The sequence below is a fragment of the Carlito syrichta genome, unplaced genomic scaffold (genome assembly GCF_000164805.1).
Source record: "Carlito syrichta isolate Samal-C Ts95f unplaced genomic scaffold, Tarsius_syrichta-2.0.1 Scaffold302577, whole genome shotgun sequence".
In the NCBI taxonomy this organism is placed as follows: Eukaryota; Metazoa; Chordata; class Mammalia; order Primates; family Tarsiidae; genus Carlito; species Carlito syrichta.
In genome coordinates, this window is record NW_007246673.1 from 42,847 (window position 1) to 52,598 (window position 9,752).

The 9,752-nt window shown below is 44.7% G+C and overlaps 3 non-coding genes across 3 annotated transcripts; all 3 read right to left on the reverse strand.

The window, feature by feature from the left end:
• Positions 1–738: 738 nt before the first annotated feature.
• Positions 739–810, reverse strand: TRNAP-UGG. Its single transcript has one exon. It is a non-coding gene; the product is annotated as a tRNA-Pro (tRNA).
• Positions 811–1,865: 1,055 nt separating this feature from the next.
• Positions 1,866–1,954, reverse strand: TRNAY-GUA. Its single transcript is given in 2 exon segments — positions 1,866–1,901; positions 1,918–1,954. It is a non-coding gene; the product is annotated as a tRNA-Tyr (tRNA).
• Positions 1,955–3,054: 1,100 nt separating this feature from the next.
• TRNAT-UGU lies at positions 3,055–3,127 on the reverse strand. Its single transcript has one exon. It is a non-coding gene; the product is annotated as a tRNA-Thr (tRNA).
• Positions 3,128–9,752: the final 6,625 nt, after the last annotated feature.

The following is a 9,752-nucleotide window of genomic DNA, read 5'->3' on the forward strand; positions in this document are numbered from 1 at the left end:
AATATGCCTACATTTCCAAACAAAGGCAAAAATTAAATATTCACTTTTCAACAAACCCTGGACTTTGTGTCCATTTCCCCTTTCCCAAGTATTTCAAGGCATTCTTCTGAGAATAATCCTCTGCTTACAGATTTTTTAAAAAGTCCTTAAGAGGGGTTTCACTGGCCTGCACTGATCTGCTTTTTTATCCCTTTGAGTCACACTGGCAAATGCTTCCAACAATAACTCCACAAACCTCTTACACTTGCCTGCTTATAACTTGACATCTGCACTTTCTTTCTTTTCTTTTCTGAGTTGGAGTCTCACTCTGTCGCCCAGACTGGAGTGCAGTGGCCGCTTCCGGCTACGGCAGCCTCGACCTGCTAGGCTCCAGCGATCCTTCCGCCTCAGCCTTCCACGTAGCTTTCAACAGTAACTAAAGTCATTCCTCTTTTCCTGGAATGATTTTTCCCATTCTCTCTGCTAAACTATAGCTCATCTCCACATACTGGAGGGAGACGGCGGGAAACTGGCTCCCGCTCCCAAGAGCGCGGCGGCCCCGCGGAGGCGGCCCCAGGCTGGGCGTCGGGGAACCCAGGGAGGGGCGTCCCGACCCTGGTCACCAGCTCCGGCTGCCACGCGTTCATTCAGGGCGCCTCTCTTGGGCAGGACGGTTCCCAAAGGGGAAAGTTTGTCTTTCAAACTTAACAGGACGTTGCTTTTTTCAGTCATTATCCCTGGGAAGGAAAAAACGGGAACGGGCTCGTCCGGGATTTGAACCCGGGACCTCTCGCACCCAAAGCGAGAATCATACCCCTAGACCAACGAGCCGGGGTTTCGGGAGGACGCTCACAGTCTCCCCGAACTTCACTTTTTGTCAGCAATTGGCTGCCAAACTGCCCTGCATTTGTGGCTTGTTTTTGTTTTTCCCGGCGGCGGCATTTTCCTTTAGCCTTGTTTAGTCATTCCTCCCATCTCCACCAAGTTTCACATTTGACTCTGACCCTAGCCTCGTTTATCCTCCTGGATCCACATCCCGCACCCCTCCAGACGCAGGATGGGGACACGGGAGGCAGCTTTTCCGACTCCAGGCCGCCGTGCCAGGTCAGGAAGAGGGATTCTGGAGAGGGCCGAGCTAGATTTCGAGGGCCAAAGTGCGAGCATGCAATCTTTAGGGGCAGGACTAATGGGCATCAAAAGTCAGAGAGCCCGACTCGGTCGAGGGTGAACAAGGTTGGACGTGAACCCAAGAGGCGCGTATTCGGATATTGCAGACTCTCCGCCGTTTCCCTGAATAGAAATCAAGTTTTCCATCTCCCTGCCTTTGCTTACATTGTTTCCTCTATCTGGAATTCACTCCCCCAAATCTCATCCCAACTCCCGTCAAATTCTATTTTTCCTTCCTGCTTCGACCCAAAATCTTTTTCGGAACTCTATAAATACCTGAAGAAATTATAAGTGCCTCTTCCTGATCGGATGTGTGTGTGTAGAGTGGGGGCAGACCCTGGGCTGAAGGTCACAGTCCTTCAGGTCGCAGGGCACATACATGCACGCACGTGCTTGTACACAGTATTCTGTACCATCACGTAGTCTTTCGACTCCGACTTTTGGACTTCAGGAAACAACCTATGATCAACTAGAAGCCAAAAGAAAACACAATTCGGTGAGGTAGCTTATAACTTTCCCGAATGGTTGGGGGAACCGGTCCACACTCTTCCAGGAAGGCTTCCAGCAGCACGCACTTTTTAAGGTGTGATAGACAAAGCTTAACGGGTGACCACGCAGGCCAAATATTTTCTTTGGCCAGGGGTAAGGAATAGAGAGAGATTTCGACTCAGGACACAGAAAGAACAGGAAAGCAACTGCAAAGCCAAAACAGCAACCCTTCCTTCGAGCCGGAATCGAACCAGCGACCTAAGGATGACTACACCGCAGGTACTACAGTCCTCCGCTCTACCAGCTGAGCTATCGAAGGAATTGCAGAAATACAGCTTCTCGAAATCCCTGTTCAGGATATCATTAACCAGAGTTAGATGAGAAAGACTCTCCCTCATATCCGGAAAATTAATACTCGGAGTCGCAAGGCCAGTTGGTAAAGAGAGTCTGGCGCCCTTCTCCAGGGGGATCTGCCCCGCTTCACCGAGGGGCTTCCAAGAAGAGCCGATGCGTGGGCCCGTCCCAGGCAACCCTAGAGCCCGTGCATGCCGAAGGCTGCACGTCCTCTGCTCGCCTCACTAATCGCGGGCACGGAAGCGTGCGTTTGGGTGTAGACCGGGGCGGGCACCCGAGCACGGGGGAACGAGGCGGTGGGACGCAGGACTGCGGCCGCGCCACGGCGCGCGGGAGAGCTGGGCGGGTCCGGGGCTGCTCTGGTCTCCTCCCTTCCTGCGCTCGCAGTCCAGCCGCGTCTGCGCAAGCGAGCCGCCTCGCTCCTTTTGCACACGCACGGACTCCGGGAGGGGGAAGACTCGGAGCAGGCTACGCGTGGGCAAATCCATGATTTCTGTAAGAATTCACTTTCGTGGAAAACAGTTTTAGTTTATTCAAGAAGGAGGTCACGATTTCTTTGAGGCCGTGTCAAAGTTAGTGACCCATGGTCGCCCCCGAAGAGCGGGTCCTTACATTTCCAGAACCCCACTGACCCATGAAACCTTGCCGGACGGCGTGCATGCCCTGGGATGCCTAGCCGGAATGGCCGTCGCCGGGAGAGAGCCTTGCTCTCGACTCCAAATCTCAACACCGGCGCTCGATGCTGTGCTATTGCCTGGCCGCCCCATTTCCTACTTGGGCGCTGTCGGTTCCCGGCCCTGGTTCTGGCCGCCGGCAAGACTCTCGCCGCCGGTCGGCACCGCCAGGGTGTCCGCGGAGGATGGCAGCGACTCCCTGGACTCCTCCACATTCCAGGCAGCAAAGCAGCACTTGCGCGCTAGTACTGGAATCTAAAAGACCGCACCCCCGGTGTTTACTTGGGAGTTCTGGTCTGCGGCGAGGAGATATAATTAGGCAAGCTTCCCGAGGCTTCATTTATGAGGAGAAGGGAAATTTTAAAAAAAGACTGGAGAAGGTAAACTCCACAGGCCCCAGCGAGATTTGAACTCGCGACCCCTGGTTTACAAGACCAGTGCTCTAACCCCTGAGCTATAGGGCCCCACAAACAAGCTCTTTCTTCCTTTCTTAGAAAAGGAAAGATTTTGTGGGGCCTTTGCTATAGCCTTTAAGCGTAGAAGCTAAACAAAGCCTGGACGTCGTTTCGATCCATTTCCCTACTACTGGAATTCAGTTTGTAAACACTCTGTGATCTATGGCGGAATGTGGACGCCGATGACAGGGACCCCCACTGTCCAACTCGACACAGTTTAACACAGAGAAAGATTCCCTCGCTCCCTTCAGACTGTGAAAATTAAGAACAGAAACCCGGCGTGGAGGGAGAAGCCTACCACAAATCTCAACGGAAACTGCTGACATCCGCATTTGGTTTTTTCCTTGTCTCAGGACTTCTCCAGACCTGCAACTGCCTGCCTCTTCCAAGTTCCTCAGACGGTAGGGATCTTTCTCACAACTTCGAGTCTCGGCGCCAGAGCAGGCATTTATTAATTCGCTATTTAATTCATTCCTTCATTTAACTGAATTCCAATTCTGTGCTGGGCTCTGCTCTAGAAACTGGGGGGTCCAGATGTGACCTTTATCCTGAAGTCACTGCCATAGTCTTGTGCAGCGAAACAACTTTAGTTTTCGTGAAAGAGAACAATGAAAAGTAGCTGTGCCAAGTGTGAAGGGGCAGTGGCCGTGACAAGGTCGGCATATTTATAAAGTGAGCCATCCGAAGTGACCTTCAGGAGAGCATTTGACCTGAGCCGCACCGAGAAGGGAGATGAAGACTTAGACAAGTTTGGGGACGGGGTTATCTTCAGTAGAACAAAATGATGGGCAAAGCCCTGGATAAAGACCGAGGCATACAAGGGGCCACAGTAGACCTTGCTGGAGCAGAAGCCCACCCTTCTGGAACTGAGGGCAGATGTGAAAACAGGCTAGTAGAAGACAGACGTCAAGTTAGACCCCGTGAAAACAGAACATGGAAACACAAAGCATGGATTGCAGAATGAATAGGAGGGAGGAGAAGCTACAGTCAGGAACACCAGAGACGGGCCACCGTGCAGATGCTCAAACATCAAGCTGAGAAAGGGTAACAGTCGTGGAACTGGAAAAGAAGGAATGAACAAGAGAGAAATAGGGAAGGAAGATTCTGCTGAATTTAGAGAAGAACAACAATAAAGTGGAGAGAATGCTCTCAAAGTTACCTTGAAGAAGCAAGAAAAAAAAGAAGGATCTACCTCTAAGATATCTGAAGAGGGCGGAGGGATCAACGTAAGGTTAGGTAAGCTGACTCAAGAGGCAAACCGAATCTGAGGTTCATAGGGATTGTATAATAGCTAAAGCACTCTTGTTTCTAAAGTCCCATGGATGAGTAGGCCAAGGTTAGGTCAAATTACTAACTCATCCACTGAGATCCTCCTGCCTCAGCCTCACCAAATGCTGGGATTACAGACGTGAGCTACCATGCCTGGCTGAAAATGCACATTTTAAATTTGTTTAGATTTTCCAGAACTACTTCTGAATTGTGGTTTCCTATCTATTTCTACGTCCATATTTTTGAAAATGCTACAAAAGATACAAAGAAAGAACTGAATGAGAAGGCAGAGAAGGGAAGAAGATTCTACAGTACTTAGTTATGGACTGCTTTATTTTGTTTTTAGAATCATATGCATTAGTATAACATTCTCAGTTTATAAACTCAGCCTCGAGGGGCAGTTCATACTTCTGGGTCTCCAAAACACCTAGCAAAATGGCCACCACATATCAGGACATTAATAAATACTTGAAATGGAGTACAGACAAATGGACAGGCATGTGCAGAGGGAAATTACTACCCACAGAAATCTGAAACAGTGTGGAAACTTTAGTTTCCTCTTCTTGGAATCCTGAGTAAAACAAGCACTAAAAATCTCTAAGCGCCTCCTAGCTCCCATACAGTTTAAGCATATATTACAGGAAGCCAGTCTGAATTCAGATGCCAATTCTTGTATTTATGTGGTCACTAAATGGTGTATCTGACACTAGTACAGAGATGAATGTTCCACTAACCCACCACATACACAGACCATCCTTACAGAAAAAGGAGAAAGTTACCTGGAAATAAACATATGATTAGTCATTGAGAATGTCAACCTCTAATGTTCTCAACAAAAGACTAGGTAGAATCAGTTTAAAGTGCATATACATTCAGCCCCTGTAGGGCTCGTTTCCTCTGAAAAATGTTGGATCTCTTTTCTCAGGCCAATGCCTTCCTCCTCACGTTTCTCTCACTCTCAAAATGCTCAACAGGGTATTGACAAAAGTGGTGTCCATGACATGCAGACGTAAGACCTAAGACTAATAAAACTTATTCAGCATCAATCTTTTCAGATGTATTTTTCCTAGTTGCAATTTTATTTAGCACCCTACATATTTTACCATGTGTGGAAAAATATCAGAAAACAAATGTGTGATATTTTAAACATTCAAGGCCTACATCTGGCTCATGGTTCCCCAAATATCTGTGTTTGTTTTCTTTAAGCTTTTTCAAAGACATAGCAAAGGGCTGGATGAGGAGAAAAAGAAGGAGAAATATTTGATTATAGATTATTTTACTTTGTCCTCAGATTCATGTACATTCATCAACATCCTCAACTATGTCTTCAACTCCCTTAGGATGTTTGGTGGTTTAAACAGCTGTGCCTCCAAAATACACAGCATGATGCTCAGCACGCTACAAGGGTATCATTCAATTCTTAACAGCAGGAAAAAGGTGCATAAACATGCAGAGTGTGAAGGAAATCACTACCCATAGAGATATGAAACATCTCAGAATTCTTTAGTTCTCTCTTCCTAGAATTCATGAATAATCTCTTACCTCCTTCTGCCTCTGACATGGTATGAGTATAAATTACAGGAAAAAGTCAAATTCAGGTGCCAGTTTCCATTTTTGTGTGTATACTCACTAAAAGGTAAAACTGAAACTAAGACAGAGTTATCCTTTTCCTTTTCCAATGTGCGCGCGTGCATGCGCGCGCACACACACACACACACACACACACACACACACTCACACTCACACACACACACACTATCCTTAAAGAAAAATGGGGAAATAAATATATGGCTACATATTGAGGATGACTACCTTGAAGACAATGCTCTTCAACAGAACATCTCCTAGAAGTAGTTAAATCCTGCGAGGGCAGAGTTTTTTGACGAGTGCCTGAATTCCCTTCTTAAGCCAATGTGTGATGCTGGAGAGTCAAGAAGACATACTTTCCACTGACAGAAACCCTAGTGGAATCTCTTTTTTTCCCAGTGGAATCTCTTATTAGATATTTAATAGTTTGTAATTTTTCTGAGAGTACTAGGATGCCAAGTTTAGATGCCACACAGCCACAAACAAATACATGACTGGACTATGGAAGTCCAACTCTGTCTGCTGACCAAGTGACCAATTCTTTCTTCTCATTGGCTTTTCCCCTGCCAAAGACCAGAGCTGTCTGGGATGAGGTCATCTTTCTTACTCTATCGGCCATAAAATTTGAGTGGATCTTGAAGGGAGGTAAAGGAAAGATTCCTTGGATTTTAGCTTCTGGAGGGCTTTGCTTGCTCGAGTCCTGGCTGCTATGGCTTCCCATCCTTAGAAGTTGAGCTCACTTACAGAAAGAGTTATCAAGTGTTTAGTGCTAAGTGAAAACAAAACAGAACAAAACAAAACACACACACACACACACACACACACACACACACAGACACACACAAGTTTGCCCAATATTGGAAGAAGAGTGAAGAAAAAGTGAAGAAAAAAATGATACAAGGTTTCTAGGAAATTTGCATGGTGTGGGCAGGGGTGTAAATGCATGTCTTTTATTTTATTTTATTATAGAGACATGGGGTACAAGTGAGAATTAACTACATAAATAATCTGTCTGCAGGTGAAGTTTGGACTTCCAGCTGTCCCTAACTTCCCTTGGTAGTGCCCAAAGACTGCCGATCCCTCCCTTGTGCTCATGTGACTATTGTTCAGGGCCCACTTATGAGTGAGAACATCCAGTATTCAGTTCTTTATTTCTGTGATAGATCACTTAGTGCAATGGTCTCCAACTCCATCCAATTTGCTGTGAAGTACACAATTTTGTTCTTCATTATGGCTGCGCAATACTCCATCATGTATATGGGCCACATTTTCTTTATTCAGTCCACTTCCGATGGGCAGTAGGTTGGCTCCATGATTTTTGCTATTGTTAACAGTGTGGCAATAAACATGCGCGTGCAGGTATCTCTTTTGTAGAACAATTTATATTCCCAGAAGAGGGATTGCTAGATCATATGAAAGATCAATTTTTAGTTCTTTTAGGAATCGCCACACTGCTTTCTATAGAGGTTGAACTAGCTTACACTCCCACCAACAGTGTAGAAGCATTCCCTTTTCATCTCACCTACACCAGCATCTGTTGTTTTTTGATGTATTAATAATAGTCATCCTTATCAGAGTCAAGTGGTATCTCATTGGTGCCAAAAAAGTTGGGGACTGCTGCTTTAAAAGTCTAAGGTTATACTAGTGCTTCGGATGCATTTAATTTTCACAATGACAACTTTAAGGAAGATATCTTTATCTTTATTAAGAGTTAATAAAAGTGGTCAGGTGCAGTGGCTCATGTCTGCAATCCCAACACTTTGGGAGGTTGAGATGGGAAGATGGCTTGAGCTCAGGGTTCCAGCCTAACCTAGGAAGCGTAGTGAGACCTCGTCTCTATAAAATACATTTTAAAAAATTTAAAAAGAGTCAATAAATTAAAATTAATAGTCTGGGTACTTCTGAATCTGTCTAATGGGGTAGCTATTATCAGACTTATGCCCCGATAATAATCAAATATAAAACTAGACAAAATATAAACCATAACTGCTGTTAGACATTGGACAGTGGTTGGAAAAGGTCTCACAGAACTCAAGAAAGCACTATATTTGCTATTAATTTATTACAGCAAAAGCACAGAACTCAAGAAAATTTATTATAGGAAAAAAACCAGAACTCAAGAAAGCACTACACTTACTACTAGCTTATTATAAAAAGATACAAATCAGAACCAGCCAAAAGAAGAGACATATAAGGTGAGACCTGGGAGGATCTCAAACACAATGCTCCTGTGTTCTTTCCCCACGGAGTTAGGATGAATCATGTTCCTGGCATATTGATGTGTGACAATTTGCAGAGTATTACCAACCAGGAAAGACAACCCAAGCTTTGGTGTCCAGAAATTTTTGGGGATTCCACAATTGAGTGAATCATTGCCTAGGAAGTTGAACTCAATCTCTAGTCATCCTCTCCTTACCAGAAGTCAGGCCTGTATCATGTAACTCAAAGTCCCAACTCTAACAATATAGTTAGTCCTCTAGCATGGCTAGCCCCATACTGAATCATTTTTTTTTTTTTTTGAGTAGGAGTCTCACTCTTTTCACCCAGGCTGGAATGCAGTGGCATGCTCACAGTCATTGCAAACTCCACCTGCTGGGTTCAAGCGATCCTTCCACCTCCACCTTCCAAGTAGCACGCCCAGATATTTTTATTTTATTTATTTTTTGTAGAGAATCCCTGGACTCAGGAAATTCTCTACCTCCACCTCCCAAAGTACTGGGATTACAGGTGTGAACCACCACACCTGGCTTGAGTCATCTCTTTAACATAAACTCTCAGGATTCCACCATATGACACCTTGTTAGCAAAAGCTATGAGTAACAAAGGCACACCTATCATTTGAGATATTCTAATCTGAATTATTCTAAGGATTTGTGGGTCACATTTCAGTAATTGGGGCAAAAAGACCAGCTAAATTATTTGTTGTACAGGAAAGAGATAATTGGATAGTTTTAAAAATACAAGTCAAAAATCAGTACATTAAAATTATTATGGCTGGGCACGTTGGCCCATGCCTATAATCCCAGCACTTGGGGAGGCTGAGGTGAGTGGGAGGCCAAGGTGAGAGTATTATCTGAGCCCATGGGTTCGAGACCAACCGGGGCAACTTGGCAAGACCTCATCTCTACAATAAATAAAAAAATTAGCTGGGCATGGTGGCATATGCCTGTAGTTACAGCTACTTGGAAAACTGAGGTGGAAGGATCACCTGAGCCCAGCAGGTAGAGGCTGCAGTGGCTGTGAGTGTGTCACTGCACTCCAACCTGGGTGACAGTGAGACTCTAACTAAAAAAAAAATTATTAGAAAATAGAATACAAAAATAAAAGATAATGGGAGAAAATAGGAAATGAGAGCATGTAGAACATGAGGAGACTACATGCACATAATTGAAGTCACAGAAAGAAAAGAGAAGGAATAGGACAAAGGCACAGCTGAAGATGAGAACCAAAAGTTTTCTTTAAAAAATTAAGACAGATTCAAAAATTTCAGAAAAATCCACTCAGAATAAATACAAAGGAAACTACACCTAGAAACATGCAGCCAAACTCTTACAAACTAAAGGTAAAACGGAAAGTCTTAAAAGCAGTATTAGGAGCGGGGAAGCACATTGCCTTCAGGGAAACAACAAGAATCACCACAAATTTATCAAAAGAAATTGATACTAGCAGAAAGCAGTAGAATAATTTCTTTAATGTGCTGAAAGTTTAAAAAAATCACTGCCAATCTAATTTTTTATACTAGTGAAAAGTTCTTCATAATTGAAGGTGAAATGAAGAT